The sequence below is a fragment of the Taeniopygia guttata genome, chromosome 2 (genome assembly GCF_048771995.1).
Source record: "Taeniopygia guttata chromosome 2, bTaeGut7.mat, whole genome shotgun sequence".
Lineage (NCBI taxonomy): Eukaryota > Metazoa > Chordata > Aves > Passeriformes > Estrildidae > Taeniopygia > Taeniopygia guttata.
In genome coordinates, this window is record NC_133026.1 from 12448620 (window position 1) to 12476034 (window position 27415).

Consider the following 27415-nt stretch of genomic DNA (forward strand, 5'->3'; position numbering starts at 1 on the left):
ACGTGTGCACGCACTTCTTCTTAAACATGAAGGAATTACATTCCTTAACATTTTAACTTGCAGGTAATAAAGTGGGAAGAAATATTAAACCATCAAGGGACATAGAAAAATTGTGGTGTAAGAGAATCTTAACTTCATGTAAGATTAATTTGATTAAATGTAATTTTCTATAGCCACCTTGTCATGATGACTCATCATTCTCCCATAATTAATTTATAGTAATAAAATCAAGATAAGACTAGGCTATGAGGAGCAGAAGTATATTTCCTTCTTCTAAGAAGAGCAGTTATAGAGAATCTTCTGAACATAAGCAAGATGCGCCATCCTCCCCAAAGAAATGATTACTTGAAAGTATAAAATAGGGAAAATACAGAAGAGGATTAGGCATTGTCCTTTGGAGTATAAAAAGATTCTCCATAGTTTTTTCAGCAGCAAAAATATGGCAATACAAATAATATACTGTAAGTACAGTGGAAAAGAATGCGAATAACCTTGAGTCAGCCTTGTAAAATGCTGCCAAAGGCCTATCAACACCTTCTTATTAGAGCTGTAGCAATAACTCTCGAGAGACTTAAACCCCTCTAAATTTGTGAGCTCACTGAAATCACCAATAAGATCCCCACTGATGAGGGACCATGAAACTGTACCACTGGGCAGCTCATTCATCAGACACTTTCCAAGTGCTCAAGGCAGAAAAGCTAAACGAGCTGATGAAAACAGATGCTATACCAAAGATTGCTGTATTAAAGCATCCTAAAATCAAAATGGGATTCCTTTTGGCAGGGGACCACAGAGGGGTACAGAGAATAACAGATGAGTACTGGGGGTGAGGAGGTGAATAGATGATTTGGCTAAACCCAGGAAGAGCTTAAATTTGCTTTCTTTTGTTCTTGATGTAAATATACTGTATAGGAATGATAAAAGAGAAAACACCAGAAAATAAATTTCTTCTTACTACTTAGGAAGTGCTGTGTTCTAGGTAATGTTGATTATGTTCAGAATCAGTCTGTGTATAAAAAAAACATTGAAATTGCTGGGGAAAAAAACCAAAGCAAACCAAAAACCACAACAACAAACTAATGAACAATACATTCAAATTTCACTATAACCTGGCTAATATTTTTTATTAAAACATTGATTTTTGGCAATTTTTTTATATCTAGTGCAAAATTATTTATGACTGAAATATATTTTTGTGACTGCTGTAATCAGTGGAGGTAAATATGAAATTTTAAGGCTCAGGTTGTACCATCTTAAAAGAAACAAATAGAACAGTTCAGCCAAACCCTTTACATACTCATTTCTTCCCATTAGTTGTAAAGATCCTGATAGTGACCAACTTAGATGTAAATGCCTGAATGATGGATGTCTAAAGGTAGGCAAGGGATCATCTCATCTATCAGGACAGGCATAAAAATTCCTTTCCTCTTCATCAGAACAAGCACTGCAAAGTCAGAATTTACATCTCCTCTGCAGCAGCCTAAGAAATTGTTGCTCTCTGATTTTTTTAATGCACATATAGAATAACCTAAGGGGGATTAATGTTTTCAATAGATTGATGCTTTAAACAGAACATTTTTATTCACAGTACCACTGTTAGTAATGCTGCTTAAGTCTTTCGCTGTCATTATAGTTAAGCCCACCAAGTTCAACATGGTCTGAATTAGAAAAGTAACGGTAATCCTCTGCTGTGGATTGATCAACAGGGAAGGTATCTTCTCTCTGGTCCCTCTCAGCAAAATTTACCTTTAGAACTTGCTTTGTGTGATGAATGCGCTTAAAAAAAAGAGGTATCAAACCACTACAAAACTGTATAGAAAAATCTTCAGGCTGCTTCAGATCCAGGTATGTTTCTTGACATCTCTCTACTTAGCTACCCTTCTCGTTTCTCGTGGTGCAATGAGAAATCTGGGCATATCTTTCACAAAGGAGATGGAAAGAAAAACTCTCCATCTGTCTGCATGTTGTTGCCATCCCTGGCATTTTTTGTCCATTCGTAATCAAGTCTAAAAAACTTATTTTCTCAAATACTAGAAGTTCCTACTAATTTTATATGAATGAATTCCTGGTTCTAATGGTAGCTCTAATCAGCATTTCCTTGAAGGAAGAGGCTTTGTAATCCAATAATTTGCTTGTTTCAGGAGGGAGCAGCCATCTGGCCAGTAAGACACATGTATGTTTGGACAGTCAGCACATGTGCAGCTGTAAATCTGCTGCAGCATATGCTGCTGCTTGTCCAGCCAAGCATGTGGAAGACACAGGAGGAGAGAAGGTAGCAAGGAGTATGTAAAAAACTCCTGCAAGTATTGCCAAGAGGGTTTAAGAAAGGTGAAAACAAGTCTTCATCATTTTTGTTCCTGATGCAAAGAGCCATATAAGCTTTCACATATGTACCCTTCATGGTTCCACAAGTGAAGCTTTAACCCTTTCCAGGAATGTTACAGGTCCTCCCTATTCTGCTTATTTTTAGTCCCTTCCGTTTCTGTTCTTCTGAAGAAAAGAATGTTAAGATTTGTGAGTAGGAATTTGGAAGCTTACTCGTGACAAAAAGGAGGAAGTATGTATTAGCATTATCATGAAAACATTTCAGAGAAGCATATGCAGAATCCAGCTGACACCACACTTCCTCACAGAGGGCAGTGCACTTGGATAGTCTAAGTGCTTAAAATGCATGAAGTGAATATATGAAATATTTCAAAACAGATTATATTTTATCTCCAGGAACATGGTGAAGGTTGCTTCAGAGAGTTGCTTAAAAAAGAATGTTTAAAGACCAATGTCTTTAATATTTTTTTTTTAAATAAGCTGTTTTAGACAAAACTGATATTCAGAGGTTGAAAGGGAAGACTTTCTGCATTGCTAAGAAATGAGCCACAATCCCGTATATTCAATAGGAAGGCAAGCTTGTCAGGCTGTCAAAGAAGTATCAGACTGTTCATGCAGCCAGTTAGCCTTCATGTAAGCTGCTTAACTACCTTCTCTGCTGTGCTGTACATTGGAGATTAATGGTAGGCACAGGACACTGAAAGGGAAGATTTACCAATGAACAGAAATACTGAATGAAATGCCCCATAAACAAAATTATAGTCTCTAAATCTTCAAATTCCTGGAAAGCCTATACCAATGCCATGGAGAAAAGGAACCAAAGTGAGCAGCAAAGAAAATAATTACATTCTTTCATAAACAATTTCTCAATCAACAGAAATTTTTGTATGTGTTAAGTTAAAAAGGAAAACATTTTTTTTAATTGAGGAAAACAGTGTAGAGATTTAAAAAATACTTTCCTTTTTTTTTTTCTTTTTACTTTTCTTGAAGAAAAGCAATCTTATATTTTCACAAGATAAAAAGTGTGGCCCTGAAAATTTTAGTAACCTAAATGAAATAATTCAAGTTACACCATGCCAAAAACTTAGTTTAGCTAAGAACCCATATCCTTTTAGGTAGAGCCCAAAATCTTAGTTCTTAAGCTTCCGTATGTCTCTGCAGTCTCCTGAAAAGCTGAAGCCAGATATATGAAAATGTTCAGGAAAATAACTCCCACCTTTGTCAAATCTTTCTTGGATCTGAACTAAACTTCCACAAGTGAAGTTCCTGAGCATTTGTTTGTCTATGTGTGGAATTATCCTCTTCTATGCACTACTGCACACTTTGGTTTCTTTTTAATTCATAAGTCCTATCCTTCACTGATCTTGCCTGGAAATCATTGTCTTGGTGTGCTTTCCTTACACCAAGAAAAGCATAGTGAAAGGAGAGGAAAACCTCTTTTACTTCTTCATGTGTTGGTAATCAGCATATTCAATTAGGAAAAGCTAAATCAAATCCTTCCTTTGAGCAGATTTTAAGTGAAAAATCCAATTCTTTAGATCATTCTGCTATTTGGCTTTCTCATTCCAGTGGACATAATTTCATTTTATATGTAAAAAAATATATATATTTCAGAATTGCCTGAGATATGATATTTAGAATGTTCAATGAAGAGGTTAGGAAATTGGAGAAGAAAATGCATTAAATGCAGTAGAAAGCATTGAACATGGTGTTATTTAATCCTGGATGTTGCAAGTTGAAAAAAGAGAACAACCCTTGAAAGAAGACGATAAGAACAACTGGAGCAAAGAGGACAAGACCAGGCCTGACAAAGTGTCTTAGGACATTGGAGTGAGCACTAACACTCTCTGCAACATCCACAGAGCACACTGCATCACTGTCTAGAGGGAGCAGGTGGAGACAGCAATCCCGAGGAGATCCTGCATACAGAAACATTATGAAGTGCACGGTAATATTGTCTTACTGGTGATATAGAAATATATTTTATAGTTCCTTTATCCTGTTGCTCTAAAGCATGATATGTTAAGGGCTGACAATGTATTCTTTAGTCACTTGCTGCTCATTGAAATTGACTTGTAATAGAATATTTAGTGCAGATATCAATGTAATTTAACCAAAGTTGAGCCAGAACAGGGGTTTGTGCTGGTGCAGCTCTGCCAGTTCTGCTTCCAGAGCCTCCCTGTCTGCAGCAGAACAAAGGGTGCTTCAGCCTTCATCAGAGCAACAGCTCAGATCCCTGAACAGAAGCAGGGTGTCAGAAACACCATGCAGCTTTTCCCTGAGCATCTCAAGACCACGCTCTGTGTACGGAGCTCAGGCATTTTGTTGGAAGCTGCAGTGCATAACAAGTGGCAAATTACCTTTTCCATTTGAGTCTTTGAGGTTCCTGTTATGACTGAGCGACCTGTGTCTCATCTAGAACCTGCAAAAGTAGAGGTGAATTAATAGATTTTACCTTTATATTTCTTGGTATTGTTTGCATTGATGGGCTTACAGCTATAGTACGAACATGAGTGTCATTTAAAGCAAAGTAGCTGAAGAGAGTACAGGGTGCACTGCAAAAATGGCTCTACACTGCAAAAAACATTTCCAACACACATGAGATTTTATCCAGAAAACAGAAAACCTCATTTTCTTATAAAGACGCATTTCTTTTTGTACTTGAGGAATTTTATGTTGAATGAAGTCTATTATACAGCAATAAGAAGTAGAAACACTTTAAAGGTGTCAGACACTGGATTGCACTCAGTTGCTGGACACCCTTGGTGCTGGTCCTCTGCTTCACTGGAGAACAGTCATGAGACTACTTATTAGATTAAAGCTTGGGTAAATATTTGTGCAAGGGTGGACTGTTAAGAAATGAAATGTAAATTGTTCTATATACAAAACCATTATTTATCCATTTACTTTTTTTATATTCCAGTGTGGGATTGGTTTCCCTGAATATATCTGAGAATAACTTGTGAAATATTTGATGAAACCTTATCAACAGTGGGCTCCACCAAGTACATTATTTCCTACACAAGAGAAATAGTAGGTTTCATGTTAATATGAATTATTTGCAAGATGAAAGGCTATGACTAAGACACCCTGAAGGAATTCTCTCATTTTCAGCATAGAGAAGCATTGCTGAGAAGCGTGCCAAATGATGTCACCCTTCCAAATGCACAGCAAACATATCCTACACTTGTTTGTCTCTAGAATGTGCTAACAAGAGGAATAAGCTTAATTACTCCCCACTAATACTACAACCGTTTTTTTTTTCTAAATCCAACATCATGTGCAACTTGAATCTGACAGAGATATTTTAAAAAATATTAAAAAATAAAGAAAAAAGAAACAAGAAAAAACAAACAGTTTTTTTCTTTGAATCTTGTAATTCTTTGGTCTAGGGTTTCTTTTATTGATTGTGTCCCTGATTTCTGAGACTTCTTTGTTCTCTGTGTATTTAGGGAATGGATCTCCTTACATGGATTTCTGGCAAAATCAATGGCGAGCATATGAATGTAAGTCACAAGATTGGGTTTTTGTTTATTTTTTTTAAATCAGAATATTTTACTAATATGTAAGAAGATTTTTCTGACCAATAATATGATCTGTACTCCACAAGAATTATTTTTACTAAATTTAAATGGAAGAATATTTTTATGATAGAGCATAGATTCAACAATAGAAACAGTTGTTATCTTTGGAGAAAAAATTATCTGTGAAAATTTTAAATTCAGTGAAATTATAATGATCATGGAAGTTATTTCAACCAGCTGTAAGATAGAGGTTTTCATTACTGGCAAACATTTTTTAAAGTTTTCTGTCAAAAGTTCTGCTTTTTAAAAATATTAAACAGGCTTATTGAAAAATCTGAAACTGATCATAATGGTTATTTTGACTTACTGATTTCAACACTCCGTACACAAAGTGGGAAAACAAATACATTTTTTTTCCAGTTGTGGCATAGTTTTTTATAAGAAATATCTCTGATTTTATAAAAGAATTTATTTCTGCTAATTATAGTAAAGGAAGAAGTGCTCCAACTACATAGTCAATATTTCAGAGTTGTAAAATCAAAATATATGAATATATTTTAATATAATATATCACAATTGATATGTTATTGAATATATCAATTGATATTTTGTTTGATATTTTGAGTTGTTATTTTGGCTCACAAAAGCTGTGAGGCTTCCATGTTTCAGGAAAGGAAGCAGCTCTTTTGGCCCCATGGACAGGGGGATGGAGTGCACCCTCACCGAGCTGTGTGGTGGAGCTGACACTGGAGGGAAGGGATATGTCCAAAGGGACTGGACAGGATGGAGAGGTGGGCTCCTGCAAACCTCATGAAGTTCAAAAAGGACAAGTGAAAGGTCCTACACCTGGGTTGGGGCAATCCCAAGCATAATGACAGATTGCATAGAGGGAAAATGGATTGGGAGCAGCTCTCGGGAGGACTGGGGGATGCTGGTGGATGAGAAGCTCGACATAACCTGGCAATGTGCACTCACAGTCCAGAGAGCCAGCTTCATCCTGTGCTGCATCAAGGGAAATGTGGGCAGCAGGGCAAGGAAAGTGATTCTTCCCCTCAGCTCCACTCTCATGGGACCCCACATGGAATATTGCATCCAGCTCTGGAGCCCTCAACATGGCACGGACCTGTTAAACTGGATTCAGAGGAGGCTGCAAAGATGATCAGAGGAATGGAGGACCTCTCTTATGAAGACAGGCTGACACAGCCAGAGTTGTTCAGCTTGGAGAAGATATTGTTTCAGGAAGACCTTCTAACACCTTCCAGGACCTAAAGTGGTCCTGGAAGGTGATTAGACTGGATAAGGCTTTTTACAAGGGCATGTAGTAAAAAGACAAGGGAGAATAGCTTTAAACTAAAAGAGGATAGATTTATATTAGATATTAGGAATTCACTTTGAAGGTGGTGAGGCACTGGAAGAGTTCAAGGCTTTGCATGGGGCTTTGAGCAACCTGGTCTAGTGGAAGTTGTCCCTTCCCATGACAGGGGTGTTGGAACTAGATGATATTTAAGGATCCTTTCAACCCAGACTCTTCTATGATTCTTTGAACATTATTAACTTTTCAGTCTGGGTATCAGTTTCCAGCAAAGTGCTGCAGGTAAATTATCAGAAATGAAGAGCAGGACAGACACCTCACAGGCATCAGAAATAAACACTGAAGGTATGTGAGGAAACCCAAGCCTGTCCTCTCCTTTCCTGGTGGCCCTGTCAGAGCAAACAGCTCAGGAGCCAGCTCTGGCCTTAGTAGCTGCTCACATGGCAGCTGCTCATACCCTCTGTTCCTCTCTCATCTGTCTCATTTTGCTGATATTTATGAAATGTTGGTTTCAAGTGACACAAACCATTGATGTGTCCTCGGTTTCTACATTACTGAAAATTCCTTATGGCTCCTGCCTTGGTGTAACTTTAATGGTGTGTAAGTAGCAAGCTACTTAATTTCATGGGCTTTGATCTTTTATCTAAGTCTAAAATCTGTTTCTGAGGCTCTTTTCTCATTTGAGATCCTAATTTTTTATATTATTAAATTAAGTTAAATAATAAAAGTAATTTTGACAAATTTCTTATAAAATATTTTATTTATATTTTCTTTTTTCTATTAAAATTAATTTACTTTTTTTTTCTTAAAGACATGTATATTTCAAGAAAAAAAAATCAAATTCAATGGTCTACTTAACACAGTCCTCTCATGTTCCCTTAAATAATAATGAAAGAAATGCTGAAGAATCATGGAACGTATACAGAAAAGAAGCCAATAATATACTAAGTACACTGTGACTGAGGAACTGAAAATAGGCCAGCACACTGTTCTCAAAGCTGGTTTGCAGAACATGTACAGTAAGAGAGCTTCCACTGGGGGTTTTCAGCATCCAGTGCCTGTTTCTATCTTTGGTGTCTCCAATGAATACAAGAGCACAGCTGCAACATTCTCAGGTATGGGGGGAACCCTCTGGCTGTACCTTCTAGGTTTTGAGTCAGTAAATATTTTAAATCAGCTATTATTGGTTTCTTAAATCTTTCTGGTCGTGTGTTTCTTCACTATGGGACCTCAGAATAAATGTCAGGAATAATTAGCCGACATTTGGTGAAAATCCCCAAAGAAAGAAATGTTATTCTGTAAATCTCTAAGTAGGAATTTTAGAAATATTTCATTGTATTGCCCTTTTATTCTTCACAACCGAGACTGACACGATTCACCCTTAAACTGAGGTCCCTGGGTATTTTATTTTTTATTTTCTTCTTTTTTTCTTTTCTTTTCTTTTCTTTTCTTTTCTTTTCTTTTCTTTTCTTTTCTTTTCTTTTCTTTTCTTTTCTTTTCTTTTCTTTTCTTTTCTTTTCTTTTCTTTTCTTTTCTTTTCTTTTCTTTTCTTTTCTTTTCTTTTCTTTTCTTTTCTTTTCTTTTCTTTTCTTTTCTTTTCTTTTCTTTTCTTTTCTTCTTTTCTTTTCTTTTCTTTTCTTTTCTTTTCTTTTCTTTTCTTTTCTTTTCTTTTCTTTTCTTTTCTTTTCTTTTCTTTTCTTTTCTTTTCTTTTCTTTTCTTTTCTTTTCTTTTCTTTTCTTTTCTTTTCTTTTCTTTTCTTTTCTTTTCTTTTCTTTTCTTTTCTTTTCTTTTCTTTTCTTTTCTTTTCTTTTCTTTTCTTTTCTTTTCTTTTCTTTTCTTTTCTTTTCTTTTCTTTCCTTTTCTTTCCTTTTCTTTCCTTTTCTTTCCTTTTCTTTCCTTTCCTTTTCTTTTCTTTCCTTTTCTTTTCCCCTTCCCTTCCCTTCCCTTCCCTTCCCTTCCCTTCCCTTCCCTTCCCTTCCCTTCCCTTCCCTTCCCTTCCCTTCCCTTCCCTTCCCTTCCCTTCCCTTCCCTTCCCTTCCCTTCCCTTCCCTTCCCTTCCCTTCCCTTCCCTTCCCTTCCCTTCCCTTCCCTTCCCTTCCCTTCCCTTCCCTTCCCTTCCCTTCCCTTCCCTTCCCTTCCCTTCCCTTCCCTTCCCTTCCCTTCCCTTCCCTTCCCTTCCCTTCCCTTCCCTTCCCTTCCCTTCCCTTCCCTTCCCTTCCCTTCCCTTCCCTTCCCTTCCCTTCCCTTCCCTTCCCTTCCCTTCCCTTCCCTTCCCTTCCCTTCCCTTCCCTTCCCTTCCCTTCCCTTCCCTTCCCTTCCCTTCCCTTCCCTTCCCTTCCCTTCCCTTCCCTTCCCTTCCCTTCCCTTCCCTTCCCTTCCCTTCCCTTCCCTTCCCTTCCCTTCCCTTCCCTTCCCTTCCCTTCCCTTCCCTTCCCTTCCCTTCCCTTCCCTTCCCTTCCCTTCCCTTCTTCCTCTTTCCTCTTCCTTTCTCTTTTATCCTTTTTCTTTTTTTTTCTTTTCTCCATGTTTCCTTTTTCCCTTTTCATTTTCCTATTTTCCTTTTTCATTTTATCCTTTTCCTTTTCCATCTTTTCCTTTTCTTCTCTCCACCACAGAATTTATATTTTATTGATGTTATAATTTATTTTAATCTGAAGATGGGACAGTCTCTCTCTTCCCAAAAAATTCATCAGCAGATGAGCATTGCTTTCCAAGAAAGACAGAATGAACTGGATCATTTGGTCAGTCTTTGTAGTTGAGTTGTATTTTGTGTGAAAACAAATATTTTGCCTTCAACACAAGCGCACCTAAACAAAAATATCCTCTGTGGTTGTTTTTTCAGTGATCCAAGGTGAGGAATGAAAATGCAGTTACTAAAATTCAAACAAATCAAACAAATCCCATGCCTGTATAGATTTCACCTCAGCACTGGGCATGACACTAATCCAAACCCCTGACCAACAGGGGAGCCAAAAATCACAGAGCAGATGCATGACCAAGGCTCAGATCTACCTGTAGGGAGCCAAAACTTAAATATCCCATAATACTTCATCAGCAGAGCCCAGCTCCTGTGTCACACTGATCTGGAAAAAACGTATTTCATTTGTTTGCGTTTAATATCTTTCCACAGTACAGAAAGAATTAAGCACAGCTTGGAGAAGAGATTAAAAATCCTAAGGTAAGTGGCCTGAACATCACGCTTATGGTTTTGCAGTCAGCCAGAACTCATCCTTATTGTTTTGGATGAGCTCAAGAACAGTTTAAGTGCCAAACCTCTCTGCTTGATGCTGAGCAAGCCTGGGAACTCAGACCTGCAGCAAAAATCAAGAAATGTAAAAATGACTCTCCAGACTGGTATTTCAGCATGATTCTGAATACAGAAAGCTGAGGCTTGTTTTGCTAAAGAAATAAGGAACAAGCCAATATACTACCACATAAAAGAGAGACCTCTGGAAGGTTTATAAATTATATTTTGGCATCCTTAGTTTCTTTAACAAACAGCTGACATGGAAAACTTTATTCTGAAATTTACTCTGTATTTATTGGTATACTTAATTTTTGAAGAAAAAAATTGTTTAAATCATCATATTCATTTTTACATTTGATATTTGATATCAAATCAATTGATATTGATATTTGCTTTTGATCCACTTCATAAATCCCTTTGTTATTTACTCAGTCCTATCTCATTCTGTATGAACTTAAACATACGAGGTTTAACTTATGCTTTGTACTTATCAGGCCTTTGCATAGAAACAAATTTCACTGACAGAGTAAAAATGCAACTTATGCAGAATTCCACTCTCAGCACACAGAAATGAAAAAGAAAGGTATAAGAGCCATTAAGAAATAATAATAATAAAAATAACATGAACAATCATACTAGATGATAATGATGGGTTTGAGAGGAAAAAGAAAATTTCTGTGACATTATGAGCTCTAAATAATTCATTTTAATTAAATGTTAATGTTTTTCTTAAACATATGAAAATGTAGTTTTTGGGGAGATGCAGGTATAGACCAAATAGATGAGTCTATAGACAGTTTGGATAGGCACAAAATCTGACATTATTTTATTCAAAGCACGCCATCTTCACCTTTGAAATAATAACATCCCTTGGAAATGTGTGATTCTGCAATGAGCTGCAAATGTTTGCTGTAGGGACATGAGTTATAAAATAACCAGCTTGGATAGGGCAGCCAATAAACTCATTCCCAGACCTGTTTCAGGCATTAATGTTGAGTCAAAAGCAAACCCTTTAATATTTGGTTATGTACTCAAGTTAGGACGCTAATTACAATTTACTTTTCTTCCAAGTGTGTATTTCTCTCATTCTTTCGGACATATTTCATATTTTCTGTATCAGTGACTGTAGCTATTCTCAAATGGGTTATTCATTCGATGATACCTCAAGCAATGACAATCCTAATAAGCCATTAACAGGTAGCTGACCTATTCAGTATCTGCAAACACACATAAAACTGTGCCCTGTGCAACTGCAGAAGGGAACTCAATATGGGTGAATATTGAGCTCTGCATTGCCTGAGAAGAGATGCAGATTTTACCTTTTCATTTGTTTTGACATCTCTTAGAAAGCTGGAGACACCAACATTTTTGGGGGTGGGGGTAGGCGGGAATAATATCTCCAACAAATATCTGCTAGCTCTATGACATGCATGTTTTGCCACTGGGATGCAAATGATACACTCATCTCTTTCAAGGTTGCTATTTTTACATTATGGTGCCTTTCCCCTTCCCCTTCCCCTTCCCTTTTTTTGCTTTTTCTTCCCTTTTTCCTTTCCTTTCTTACCTTTCTATTTTTCTATTCCTTTTCCCTTTCCTTTTCCTCTTCTCTTTTGCTTCCCTAATGCTCTCTTTTTGTGCCTGCAATTGCAAGCTCAGAGTATTTATCATAATTCAGAAATTCCCCAGAAAAAAAAAAAAATTAAAACTGTAGGAGGGTGTGTATTTTCATATGAGATGTTTGGGGTTTTTTTCCTAGTCTTCAGTGAGAAATGCTGAATACAGGTCAGATATGATAAAAAGAGGTAGGTAGTGCTCTCCTGGGTCACCATGGTCGAACACCACCAAAATGAGAACTACACCTAGTGTGCAAATTTGGGATTAATTTAATGGTGTCAGGAGCACACTAAATAGGAACAATTGCTGCTTGACTAAGGGCTGCCAGTGTTTTTCACAGGGAGGCTCCTGCCCTGCCCTTGCTTGTGGCTCAGGGCTGGATTATTTCATGCTTCTGCTGCACTCTGTGGTTTCCTCAACCACTCAGTGCTTTAAAGGAACACAACAGGAACACAACCAGAACACAACCCCAAATGTGAGCATTTCCAAAGCCAGTCTGGAGAAGAACTCACATCCAGATAAAAAATGTGAATTAATTTCTTGACTTCTATCTTTTCTCTTATTGGTGTGGTGTGGTATGGGGAAGTGTTGTTAAAATATGGCACTCATTCCTCCCAGAGTATGGGTTATATAAGAAGTGTCATGTGAATACCTTCCAGTGTGCAAGCCTCTTCTTTACAAAAACAAAAACAAAAACAACCCCAAAAAATACCTAAAAAAAAAAAAGCCACACCCATCATCCATGTCACTGAGATGAATTAAGCTATTACAAAAAATTACTGATGTAAGAATCTCATTTAAATTCTATGTTTTGCTCCTTCTTATGTGTGTGGAAATTTTCCTTCCAGATGATGAGGCAAGAGTCTCAACTCTCAATGTGTTCCAAGCACAAACACTCCTAAATGATTTGCCAGTACCTGTTCAAGCTATATACTTATTTGATGCTATTTATTTATTAGTGATTATGAACATGAGTACATGATAATACTCTACTTCAGCCACACAGGGTATAATGCAATTATATTGTTTCTTGTTCTGTTTCTTCTGCTCATTGACCTATTTTATGAATTTTTTAGAAAAAATGGAATATGATGATTCTTTTATTGCCAGAATTTCAAAGACTTTCATTTTTGTAGGAAGAAAATGTAAATTACTGAAAAAAATTAAACAAACATACATTCCCAATATTTTGTATTTATATAAAAGATAACAAATGAAGTGCCAAAAGTTAAAGTATTTCAACAAATAACATTTGTTGAAATACTTTTGAAATTTATTTGGTATTCAACAAATACCATTCTAAGCAAAAATTTTAAAAGATCATCTTATTTCTAAACAGCACGGTGAGAGAAACAAAAAAATCCACATACTGGAGTACCTTGAAAATACAGCATATCTGATTTCAAAGTTTTTTTTTAAATCTCAGAATGGCCTATAGAATTATAACCTAGGTTTTAGTTTCTTCCCTGAGATACTTTAAATAATAAAGACCATTGGAAAAGAGAAGTATATGATGAGAATAGCCACAACCTGAAAGTACTCATTTTCCACAATATAATTAGAAAAATGCTCAAGTAAGTAACCTGGAAAGAGCAGTTATATGTCATGCCAGGGATCATGCTAAGCAAGCAAACCCATAATTGAAATCCTGTGAAAAATTTGGTCATGACAGCCTCAGCATACCTATCCTCTTGTAATTTGCCATGAATGGTTCCAGGCTGCTCTGGCATTTCTTGCAGAAAGCCATCTGACAGCTGTAGGTGTTATGCCTTGTGCCTGTAAAGCAGGAGATTATGCTGGAAAAACTTAATAAAATGGCAGCAGACAAATGAAGCAAATTGAAAGGCTCTAACTGGCTCATCCTCCCAGTCAGACAGTGGAAAATTAGAAGGGAGGAAAGTCCCAGTAATTTAAAGATGTTATGAAGTGTTCCCAGATATGTTCTAAGTAAGGATTCTAACATCTGTAATGAAGGTGGACATTTACAAAATGCATGGTATGAAAAAAGGAAAAACTGGGTAATATGTCCAAGCCATATTTCTGGTGTTTTAGATCCTGGAGTACTAGGATCCCATAAGATGCATTCTTTCCTTGATCCTCAGTTGTGACCCTACACCACCTAATTGTTTCAAAATACATGTCCACTTTTTGAAGCATTAAATTTTTGAGGGTTTTATCAATTTGCTTGTCTTTTCCAGATGGTCATAAGTTCACTTAGCCTTACAGAGAAATCCTGGCTTTTCTTCCCCACACAAGTGCAGATTGGCTCTACATCATGGTCACGCTTCCAACCCACCCTGCACAGCCTATGAATGTTCATTGGTTTGCCTATGAAAAGCAAACCTCATGATTTTTTGTATGTTGAACATACTTTGTCACGCACAGATTAATTAAATAGCAGATTGCTTTAGGTCCAACAGGTTTTTGATTAAGCTAACCTTCTGGGAATGTTTTGCACAGAACAGTTTTTGTTTGTCTGAAGTCTGCACACCTGAACTGCTCAGTACAGACATAGAAGGTACAATGTATCATGGTGTGCCTAAATCCATCAGAAATAACTTTTCACTTCTTTTTAGAAAGGTGCTTCTTCCGTGGTCCCATGGACTCCTTCTTACACAGAGTGCCTTTTGTGTGAAGGCAGAGTTGGGACAAGATAGAGTCAACGCTTCCAAGGTATCTTTCTGGGAGGTCTTGTAATTTTTTGTTTCCCTTAGAAGCCAGGCAAAATCTGGAGCAAACCTTAGTTGTGAATTAGTACCAGAAGTTCCAATTAGGATCTGAAAGGAAGAAATGAAGAAGTGGGGGTGGTAGTGAGGTGGTGAAATGTGTGTATGTATGTGTGCATCCCCAGACTGCGGAGTGCTGGTGTGAAGGATCCTGTAGAGAGCAGGGAACGGAGCCAGATCTCATGAGGAGTTACAAGTATAATTTTATTTAAAACTGAGTCTCATGGAGTGCTCCTGTTACTCAAGCTTCCTTAGTGTCACTTCTTAGTTGAGTAACTGCAGTCACCAGTGTGGCAATGCTCGTACTGGGAATTTCAAAAAAGCCTAAGGGAATTAGAGGCTTTTGAACTAAGTTATCTCCCCTAGGCTCTCCTGAAAACCTCAGGCTTAATCTTTTGTCTTGCTTCTTTCTTTAATGATGTCTGTAATCTTTTTCCCCTCACTTGCAGGCATCAAAGAGACTCTTTCCCTCTTGAAAATTGACAACATTTAATCACTGGTAAAATATAAATTTTTCTTAAACTCATCACTTGGGAGCCCCTACTCATCTAGAGCACCATATATGCTCAAGTGACAGCTATCATCTGCTTTCATTTGCATTGGGGAAATACTGAATTACATGGAAACATTGAATGTGAAAGCTTATCAGGTACTTAGCTTGGCATTATTTTTTGTGCTCTGCCAGAGCTGATGTGTGCTGTTTATGTCTAACAACTATATTATTATGGTTATTGAGCAAAACAGCTGCAGAATGAATGTTCATTTATTTTCAGTTGCTTTTCTGCAGATCAGGTGATGCTAAATTACACTGTCTGCAGTTTTTATCATAGTGCAAAATGTAGCATAATTTCAAATCCATAATTTTAATTCTTTTATTTAAAATTTTGCCTTTACAGAAAAACAGTCCAAAGATGAAAACTGATACAGAATACCATACTGTTCGCTGACGAAGTGGCACCTTATGCTAGTGATTTAAATGAAATTTTCAAGGACAAGACTAAATATGTTAGACTAAGCATCTGGTTTTACAGGCATTTGCTGCAGAAACCAGGAGACTGAAGGAGGTGTTCACAATTCATGTTCTGAAACATTTTCATCCAAGTGTTTTGTGTAGATACAAAAAGAGAGCCTTTAGAGATTCCCCCACTTTGCAGCCACCATCAGAACCAGTTCAGTTTGTCTCCTGGTGGCTTGAGGCTGTTCATCTGGATAGTGTGATCAAAAGGAGTAATCATGCATCAGCCTCCCCAGTGCCTGTTTAAAGGCACCACAGACACTGTGGGACCAGCAAGCTCTGCTCTCTTAATTTCACTGACCTCACTGCACCCTAAGGCTTCCCTCTACAGGCATCCAATGCAGCACTGCCATATTTGTGTCACATCTAGCCTGTAAGTACCAGCCCCATGTGACTTAATAATGCATATTTCCTGAGCAGAGAAATTAAGAAAGCCTAGTTTCCCGTGGCTTTCTGCCTTACGGCTGCATTCCTTGGTGCTAAAGAAAACATAAAATGAGTGAGCAATGCTGCTTTAAAGGTGGCATTTCCAAAGGAGATCTTAGAAGGGTGAATTCTCTAGTCACTAGCAGGGATATATTGCTAAAAAAAAATCCTTTTTCTATTGCTTGATCTTTGATTTTAGGTAGTCTGGAGGAGTAAGACCTTTACTCTTATGAATTAACCAACAGGTAAAAAGTTACTAATGGGCAATGGCAAATGGATAAATTGGCACATATAAATGCATACCCAGAACAGAAAGCAGGAAGATTAATTTCAAAAAGAAAATACATTTAAAAAAAAGTGATTTGAATGAAAATTTTGCTAGTGGGTGGGGAAGAGCTCCTTATTGATTCTTCCTGCCCCTCCATCTATCGCCCCCTCATAATCTTCTACAACTGCTTTGCCATTTCTGAAGGTCAGGCTAAATCTCAACATATGCTTTTAATTTGAGGTCTTAAGGCATCATTTCCCAAACTAGGAAATCTGGAACCAAGCCTGAAAGTACAAATAGGAGTGGAGTCGTGAATGGAAAAGTTTGGCAACTGTGGTATAAAGCTTACTCATTCAACCCAACCAGACTTTCAGCAAGATGTGCTCAGTTTACAACCGAATTAAGCAGCTCCTTGCATTGATGGCCTTCAGAAAAAGGCACCTTGTAGAGCTGTGCTGTCTGTTATGCTCTCCGAGTTGCAGCCCTCATTATAAAACTCAATATTTTAATCAATATTTAGTTTTCCCTGTGCAATAGATCTTTTAACAAAAATCTCTGTGGAAATTCTGCTATAAGAACAAACAACTCTACTCCCTTCCCCTTCTCCCCTGTGGGTACTGGCTCTTTCACAAAATGGTCTCGTATAAAGGCAAGTGCAAGGCTGTCACTGTATGATCGGATGAAAGGATGGAACCCTGCTGCTGGTGATGTTGAAATTATCTCATAAATATTGGCTGGAATTCTGTTCTTGCAGGCAATGGCAAAAATTCCCTGGCAGCCCATGTGGGAGAAAGGGATTTCCCTCTTGTCATAGGCTGTGGAGGGTGAATTTTTCAGTGTGGGGGTGTTTGTGGTTAGTGTTGCTGCAGTAGTATTGTGAGTGGTTCTAAGAAATTCCCTGTCCCCAGATTTCAGTGTAATGGGTAAAATAACTCACTGGTTCTGACTCAGTCTTCTCATTCATTTGTGGCTGTATGATTTAGGGTATCAAAGCAGAAAACTTTGGCAGGGATTTTTATGGGAAAAAGGAAGGACAAAAAAAGAGTATGATCCATGGACTCTTTCCAGGGAGTGTTTCACGTGTAAACTTCATATTTTATTTTTTTTTTTATTTGCCTTGCTTTTTTTGTTTTTTAAAAAATATGTTTACTCCCATTTACCTCCATTTGGAACTGTCCTCAAAAACAAAGATGAAAAAATCCATGCCTGTTATATTTAAGCAGACTAGGAGTAAATGACCGATATGCTCAAGTGATCTGAGACCTTTATCATGACTCTGCCTACTGTTGTGACATTTAAGTTTTGAATGGTTCCACTTTCAATCAGGTATCCAACCTGAAATGTTTTTATAGCACTGCTGTGCACACAGATCCTGTGGATAATTGCTATAATCACTTCACATTTGCAAATGCTCTTTGGGGACTTGAACCCAGGTCTTGCTCCTGCTCTATTACAGGGGAAGTAGAAGGAGCAGCTCTTCTAGTTCACAATAGCCTTGGCAAAGAGTAGTTATTCTGAACTCTCAATTATATGCAGAAAATCTGCGCATCCTGCCCAATTAAGATTTCTTTTTCCCATGGAGCAGGTTCTAAATTTTTAAATAGTTTGATTGGAATTCTAAAAGCAGCAAGAGAGAAGATTAATCTTGTTAATAATTAGAAAGCTGAATGCTAACATTTTTCCCCCATAGGAGCTGCCTCAATGTTATTACTCTCACAGCTAACAGAAGTTATAGTCTGTGTGTAAGGAACCTAAACCACATGTAAATTGACCAACAATTTGTTTAAAGTTTAAAGTTTAATTGTGTCTGCCTCTTGATTTGCACTACAAAATGGAAGGATACAGGGACAAGGTAAACCAATTGATCCCATGACTGAAATGGTCAACCTACATATTTTCTTTCCTTGTGGTACAAGGAAATGTTGCCTCTAAGCCACATCCTCTGTAAACCAAGACAAGGAAATGTGCAAGCCCCTCTGACAACTGAGGATGTATTAGGTGTTGTTCAAACAAGCCTTCTGCACTCTCTGCTAAGTGCAGGCAGAGTAACCCAGAGCATGAGGCAAAAATCCCTTTTGATGGGTTCTTCCTGGACAGTGGTTCCCAAATATGGTTTATTTGTCAGGATCACTTTTTCTCTTTCTCTATGTCTTTGGCATAGGGCTTTCAGAGACCTTACACATAGCCATCAAAATTGTCATCTAAAATATCTGTTAAAAATTTTAATTCTTATTTCTATAATCGTGGAGATATGTTACTTGTTACAACCTTGTCAGGGTGGCAAGAGAGCAGAGTATGGGATAACTGCAAGTTCAGTTGTCAGATGGTGACTTTTTGGTTCTTATTGTGACTAGATTTTTGAACTAAGGTCCCACTCTTCACTTGAGAGCATGCTGATCACTAATAAAAATTTATCTCTCTTTTTCTTTCTCTCCAGTTGCAATATCTAATTAAATATTGTCGAGAACACTGCCAACACAGATGGCTGGCAGATATGATATACCAGTCCACCTTTGCTGCCACCATATGCAACAAACAAGACAGGAATTAAGGGGTTCCTTTCTAAAGTGGAGATATAAAAAAATAGTGTATCATAATGCAGAAGGGAGATTATGATGATGGCACACCAATAATAACTTGGTTATTTCTTTTTTTTCTGTGCTTAACTACTTCAATAATTGTATTTAAATACTTGTCACCAAGAATGTGTGGTTATATGTGTATATTAAATTTATTAAAAAGAGTATTCAAAGTTAGATCGGGGAAAAAAAGTCTCATTTTATTAACTACAAAAGACTTTTAAAAACAAAAGAAACATTCACCAGGTTTCTCCCTCATTTAATAAACATCATGGTTCACTATTCAAGTCCAGTAACATACATTGGGTGAACTGAGAGTAAAAGCTTTATTCTCCTCTTTCTGAGCAATTTATACTAAAATAACCATAAATTTTAAAATTGAATGTCATAAAACTGGAATTTTAATTTATTTACAAGATGTTGACTTTTGTCCTATATGACAAATTAAGATATTAATCACAGTAGATCATTATTGTTTTCCCAGCAGTTTGACTTCTCAGAAAAAAGATTTTTTATTTTCAAAATATCCCAACTGCTTACTAAATATCAAAACCATTTAAAATTATGTAATATTCCATCCATCATCTATATAATTTCTTTGCTCCATTAAAGGAGCTAGAATTATGAAATATTAGAATTGTGGAAAAATATTTGTAATGAGCAGTAAGATACAGTAGAAGAAAAACCCAAGGGAACCTGAAGTATTAATCCTCCATGCTGAGGCTTTGGTCTTTCTTGCATCTAAAGAAAAGCATTTCTTTTTATGTAAATTTCAGTCTGAGATAATGTACAGGTGAATTCACTGGTAAAACTGAAGGTTGAAAAGATATTAAAGTTTTTCATAATTGTATGTCTTTTTTCTAGTCTTTGTATCTCTTCAAGGATGGAGAGAGATAATAAATCATATGCTACATTTCAGAGAAACTTGTATCATGTCCAGAACTTTCTTATTATTTGAAGCTTTTTCCATAGATCAGGATTGCCTTCTGTAGTTATGAATGAATATGAACTCAGATTTCTTTTCTTACATACAAGGGTTTTTAGACAGACCTTTTTTCTTTTTTAGTAACTCTAGCACAATGACTGAATTTACATTTAATTTTTTTTTTATTTCAACATAAAAATATAAGGGAAAAAGTCTCCATAGCCTGATGATATATCTGTTCAGTGAATTCTGTTCAAGATATTTTTAATAGGAAAAAAATTTTCATATGAGGGTTTGAGAAAAAGAATATTCATAAAGAATAATTTTTACATTTTACAAGTATATCCAAGAGGTGCTGTTGTGATGGACAGAACTCAAAATTACATTACCAATTATCACTAGTGGTCACGACAGGACAGTAAGTTTTACATCAGCATTCATTTAATCTTCTACAGAAGTTTAGAATACCTAGCAGTTGTCATACTGTATTTTAAAAATATATCAAAAATTATAGTTGTGAATTACCATCATCAAATATAATTGTACACGATCATTGCTATCATTGCACTGCAAGTTAATGTCTCATATTAGCAGTAAATCACATACCTTAAATGGGTCCATGATGCATTTTTATGAACTCTTTAATGTGCATTGGTGAAGAATACAAATTGTGGAGAGAAAAAGAACTTAGGCAAAACCATTTTTTAAAATTTCAATATAGAAAGCAAAAAAAATTGAAAATGGTCAGGGCATTTAAGCAGACATTAAACTAGATTACAGGGATTTTCTTTCCAGATTGGGTGCTTCACTTTACAAAGGAGTGCTTCAAAAGCTGCCAGAATGAGGTGGGAAATTCAAAACTTATACAAAAATAGCTTTGGGGGGACAATTCATGAGACAACTCATGAAAGAACATGAAGTAGTTTCTCACACAGAAATTTGTAGCTTCAATAGTGATTATTATGATGTGTGTATTTTTGCAGTCTTTGTAGTCAAGGTTCAAAGATTGAAGAGGGAAATGACAATTTCCCTCAGTACTGGAGAAGAAATAATTTCACAAGTGATTAAAGTTTTTTCTTTAATCAGAAAATATGAGTTTGTGAGTATATATATAAATAATTTATAACAGAAAATTGGACATTTTCAAAATATTTTTTTAGAACAAGACATTAAACATTTTCAGTCCTTTCTAAAGGGGATTAGACATTGCTGTTAACCCAGATGGATGTGCTGAAGGAGGGTAGGGCAGTGCAGGTCTGATGGCAGCTCTGGTCCAGAGACATCAGTGCAACACTGGTCAGTAGCAGAGAGAGGAGAAGAGCAAGTCATGGCACCACAGGGACAATGGCTGGGAGGCAGATCACTTGCAGACACTCTGTAGGATCAAGAATCCCAGTCCCATTTCTGCAGAAGGAAGGACAACCAGTAGCTGAAGTCAAGCAGAGTGAGAACAGGGACTCCAGCCAGAGTAGGAACTGAAAGATGGTGACTTTTGGCACGAAAAAGGATGTGTCTCCTTACAAGTGTTTGGTTGGAATAGTGGATTCTGGAAGCGGGGAAGTACCCAAAGTGATTGCACCTGATTCAGGTGACAGTAAGTGCCTCAGGCAGGAAGGGTAAAGGATGATGGAAGTCATCTGTGAACAAAATTTGCAGGACACTTTTTTGGAGCACCTGAGCCCTAAGTCTGTAATACTGTGAAGATTTTTCTGAGGTTCATCTGGGACTCAGGCTATTACTGATTGCTGCTACTCCATGTGGGTGTTGTGACACTGCCAACAGAGACCCTGAGCAGATCAAGGGTAACTACTTGAATTTAGAATGATGGGTAAAGAGAAACTGTTGGTGTTTTCCTCAAATCTGCTGGTCAAGGGGATTTTATGGATCAACACTTGGCTGTGTGGTGGGCAGGGATCTGTCTTCCACAGGCATGGGAAATTTTTAATGACTAGAAAAGAGCAAATGCTACAGTTGTTTTTAAAACAGACAAGATGAAAGATCCAGGGAACAGCAGCCAGTCAGCTTCACATCACTCCTGTGGAGGACTGTAGAAAGCACTCTCCTGAAAGTCATTTCCAGAAAGACATGAAAGATAAGAAGGAGACTAGGAGAACCCAGTCACACCAATAGAAGAGGGTAAATCATGCCTGACCAACCTGATTGAACAATGTTGAACATTCAACTATGTTGAAACAACTGTCTCAGTGACTGAGGGGGGTGTGTTTGACTTTAGCAAAGCTTTTGAAAGGATGTCCCATGGCATCCTTGTAGTCAAACTGATAGTTATGGGCTAGATGATGGATTATAAGACTGGCTGTACAGCAGTGTTCAAAGAGTGTTGAAAGCATGACTGGCTGACAGGTATGGGAGGCCTCAGAAGCTGATGTTGGGGCAATTAGTGTTTGATATCTTCATTCAATGGGCTGGATGATGACATGTGATGATTTTCCTTCAGATTCACAGAACTGCCACTCAAAGAGACCTTGACAAGTTGGAGTAGCAGCTGCAGAAATCTTATGAAGCTGAATGAAAACAAATGCAAAGTTCATGGGGAGTGACTGCCTGGGAGCAGCTCTGCAGGGAGCCCTGAGGGACTGTGACTGAGCACAAGACAGCGGGGTGGCATTGCAGAAATGAGTTGTAAGTGTGCACTGGGACACACTAATACACCATAAGTAGCCAGTAGACAAAGAGAATATATTACCACCCTCTATTCAGCTTTCATGAGGCTTCATCTGAAATACTGTGCCCAATTTTGGCATGCTTCCCAAGTGTTGGATGGTAAACTGGACAAGGCCCAGCAGCAGTCCAATGAGATGGGAAGTTGCGTGAAGCACAGGGAATAGCCATAAAGAAAAGGGAATGTAACTTCTTCCTGTGATAAATTGATGGCTACAGAGAAATTTTCAGGCTCTCCTTTGAGATCCACAGTGAAAGGGTAAGAATAACATTAATAATTTGTAAAATTAAAATTCTGGCTAGGTATATTAAAAAAAATTATAATGAGAGTGGTTAAACTTCAGAAGAGGTTGCCCAGCAAGCTTGTGGAATCTACAGCTTTGGAAATACTAAAAATTTGACTGGAAAAAGCACTGAGTAAGCACTGATCAGCAAAGAGCACTGAGCAGAACTGATCACTGGTTTGATCTTAAGGATACATCTGTTTTTAACAGTGTTGCACTAAATTACCTCCAAAGGTCACTTCCAAAAAAATATTATATTATTCTGTATTAAATTTATATCTATGCACTCTTGAGAGCGGAGGATATTTTACATCCTACTCTAGTCCAGGAATGAAACTTATGGCCACAAATAATTAGTACTCTAATTAGGATGAGAGAACTTTCTGCATCTGTGTCTCTCTGAGTCTCACTGACTAACAGATAATTTTATGTGTATGAGAGAAACCTCTTATGCATGAAAGCTTCCAACAATGCAAATGTTTATGATCCTGATACAGAGCAACCATATGTAAGCAGATGATTCATGAGATTCAGGCTTCTGTTCTGTGTTTCAATCATGTCTGATTTATGAAATGTAAACAGTGGATCCAAACCCATCCTAGTTGTCAGTGGTCCTTGTGAGGCAGTAAATGTCATGAATTTCAAACTGTTTAAAAATCTTTCAAAACTGCTCAGCATGCAACTGCTTTTATAGTTACACGAGCTTTTAAAATGCACATTTCCTGAAAGGCAAGCAAGCGGGAATAATTACTATTCATTTTTTTCCTCTCAGCTTAGAGAGTTAAATTGTACTCAACAGTTATTTCTCCCTAGTGCATGATACAGCAGAAATCCTTCCAGGGCAAATGCACTGCAATCACAGAGTTGGCTTCAACAGCAGAAGCACTAAAAGAAGTAATTCAGATTAATGAATGGATGATGTAGATACACTCTGTCAGCACTGTTTGCTACAGGGATCTCCTAAAGCTCTGGAAATGAAGACTTCCTCTGGAAAGTTTGTTTGCTTAGCCTGTGGTAGCTACTGAGAATCTGTTCTTTTAAGGACCCTATTTCTCCCCACTCCATTGACTTCAGAAAGATTACGGGGTTTTTTTGTGCATGAAAAGGGTGGACATTGCAAAGCACAAAACCCAAGCATCAAAAGACTTCATCACTGTCAGCAAGAAGCTCGTGATGTTTTCCCAAGGAACAACCCACACATTCATCTGTCTTTAATAAAAGCAGATCTGCCTGCCTGTATCGGCTGATGTGCTATGCTTGCTTTGGAATAAGAATCATGCGTTGTTTTTTTTTGCAGTGGGAGGGTTTTCAAGATTTATGGGTGTGCTGAGAAAACATGGGAGGAATCTGCCTGGAGGGCTGATGGATCTCCATGGAGTGAAAGATGTACTGAATGAAGTGCGTTTATACATACTGTTCTTGGCTTGCAGTGCAGCTTTCCAAGGGTGAACCTCGCCCAGCCTCTTGAGAAACAACTTATTTAGTACTTTCTTCTCCATATGATTTGTTAGTTTATGAGAACAGAATTGTTGAGACTTGTTGCAGAAATGTGAGTAATCATATTAATGGATGTGGCTGTGAAATGGGAGGTTGTGGGAAACAAGATCTTGAAGTTGTGAAACACATATATCCATATACCTTAACAAGCTAAAATGTTCCAGAAGTTAAGTAAGATGTTATACAAAGGTACTACAACATTTTATAACAAATTCTTGAGAAATTAAAAAATAAAATTGTGCTTTGGAAGTTTTCAGACTAATTAGGTACCTTGAAGAAATTCTTTATAGAAAATGCCACAAATAATTTGATACAGTAAAAAAAAAAAAATCTAACTGGGCCAAAAGGAAAAGTTTGGCATAATAGAAGCAATTAGCCATTTAACCACAAACATTGCATACTGGTCTAATCTCATTCCTGGAACTAAACTATAAAGTGTGTCTATGTTCTTCTAGGAGAGAGCTCAATATTACATTTTTAGTCCCATCATGCCTTAATCCTGCCCCCTGACCTCAATAATCTAGTCATTACTAGAGTCATTTAAGATCATGACATATATTCAAATCTCTTCTGTCATGGAAGGTAGCAGAGATTTAACCTCTGGGACTCCAGCCTTCTGTGCTAGCTTAGAAAGTAGTGTATCTTCCTTTCTTTCCTTTTAAATATCCTGTGTTTGCATAAAATATTCAGACTTTTGCTAAAGGAAGAAAGAATCATCACTACTAACATCATGAATATGACTAAAAGGTCTCATATTTCTCCCACTTAAGCATTTTGTATTTTGTACCTGGTATCCACCACTTAACTGTTCCAGTCACTCAATATGAATATAAAAAGAAAACATCACATCCTTATGGAATCACAAAATTCATCACTCTTTATGAAAAACCTTTCTATTCATAGAGTTTTTAGAGAGGCTGCAGGTCAGATGACAATAGCTAAAATCATTCCTAGCTACAAGGTAACTCACTGCCGTGATTAGCTGCATTAAATTGTAGATTTATTAGTGCTGAACCATCAGTTTCAGGTGAAATTTTGAAAGGTGCTCTAGCCAAACTAGGAATTCTGATATTCTCAGGACTGAAGATCACAGCTGATACCTCTGCAGTAAGTAGAAATGGGAGGGGCTTAGGGAGCTTGGGTTTCTAGAAGCATTGCTAGCAAATTTAGGACAAAAAAAAGCCTCAAAGAACTGGGGATCAAGCTTATGCACACAGCTGAAACAGGGTTTAATCTCATTCTGGCTGTGTTACAATACCATTTAAAATGTTTAAAAGCCCATACCTATTTTGTGTACAGAAGATATGCTAGTGGGCATCTTTAGTTCTCTATATGTTAGCAATGAAAACAAACTGGATTATGCCCTTAATTACAATACCTCTCCCCTCTCCTTAAGAAAGGAGTCTCTCTTAATATCTTCTATAGTTCTTTCAAATGCATGGATGGAATCCTACCTGCAGCTGTCATACCTTTTTATCAGCTGTACAGCTCATCAAGTAGCACCTCAGGTTGTAGTTTTATTTTATTACCTTGAGAGTTGTTCTGTAATTAGCCAATGTACAGAATAAGCTCATAACCTATAAAGTCCCTCAGTATCTATCACTATGCTTGTTTTGATATAACCATACCTTTTAAAATAGGTGAGTTATCCACCTTATTGACTTAAACTTTATTTAGCCACTACTGCTAAATAAAGTTGAGGAGGACAAAAAATTAAAAAGCTAGATCTTTATGGGAAAAGTATTTATCTGTGTTTACTATCTCAAGCTGATATTCAGTGTTGATGGATGGGAAAATAAGTCTTTCAGTTTAAGCTGTAGGTAGGATATCTCTGGACGTCAACAGCACAGAGACATACCAGTGTCATAGCCATAAAGCATCAGGGAGTGTACTTCAGAGTTCAGGAAATTTGTGAATTTAAATCTGCCTACACCAGCTCCATTAGTGAACCCGGGTTTCAGTCCAAATTAAGGATAAATTCAGTTTTGCATCATCCTGTGGAACAAAACTTTGTATTTTGCTCAGAGACAATGCAAAGAAAAAGCACAGCTCATATGTGTCTGAGGAATTGAGTGTAGTCAAATCTGTACCAGAGCCAGCAACAGCTGTAGGTCCTATATGTAGCAGCATATAATGCTGTCAATGCCTACACACCCAGCAGAGGTTACAAAATCTCTTGAGAAATCTGCAGGATGGGTTTTACACATATCTCCAAACTGGATTGGCATCTGTCATGAAAGTATTGACCTTCAAGAAGCATCTCATGGTGATCATGATATGCAGGAAAACGGCTCAATATTTAATACACAAGAATTTGAGGATTGCTTGCTTATAAGCACCTGCAATGTTTAAAATGCTGACTGTTGTGTGTTAATTCTCTCATACTGCTCTTTTATTTTGCTGATTCGCATACAGAATGTTTTTGGGTTTAGTTCATCTAGTTTAAAATGTGGATGAACTCTGGGTTCTGATTGCTTGTGGAGTTCAGAGATTAACAGACTACCAGATGTCAGCTCAGAGAACATCTTCATCTCAGCATTAGCATCTTCTGAAGCCAGTGGCCACTATGCCAGTCAGAAATAAAGACTTTTGTGCTGCATTCCAGACAGTTGCAAGAGAAGATGGTCGGATACTATAATTTAAGCACAGAGAGGGAAAGTTAAACAAGTCATATAGCAGTTCTCAGCTTCAACAGGAGAAATCCCTATTTTTTGGCTTATTCAAGTTAACCATCATCTAGTGCTGTGCTTGTTTTCTTGCACATGCTGATTGTTCTTATTGCATCTGTTTAGAAAAAATGCACTAAATACCTACTGAAGTATAATTCCATGTGAGTCCTGATACAAGATAGCATTAGAACTGAGTTCTGCCCGATTAGAAAGCCAAAAAGTACTTCAGTGGTGCTTTTGATTTTCATCATTGTGAACCTATTGCCTCTAATACAAGATTTCATTTTATAAATTGCTGCAAAGATGCATACAAAAAGATTAACC

The 27415-nt window shown here is 37.2% G+C and overlaps 1 long non-coding RNA gene across 2 annotated transcripts in view; it reads left to right on the top strand.

Moving 5' to 3' along the window:
* Positions 1-25407, top strand: part of LOC115493630 (uncharacterized) — a 36009-nt gene extending 10602 nt beyond the window's left edge. The window contains exons 2-7 of one of the 2 annotated variants that reach the window (XR_012054435.1): positions 4188-4273; positions 5778-5831; positions 7973-8276; positions 10293-10340; positions 14600-14696; positions 22418-25407. This is a non-coding gene — a long non-coding RNA (uncharacterized lncRNA). Of the gene's footprint in view, positions 1-4187; positions 4274-4629; positions 5359-5777; positions 5832-7972; positions 8277-10292; positions 10341-14599; positions 14697-22417 lie in introns of those variants that run through there. The other variant, XR_012054436.1, reaches the window with a different exon arrangement.
* The last annotated feature ends 2008 nt before the right edge of the window (positions 25408-27415 follow it).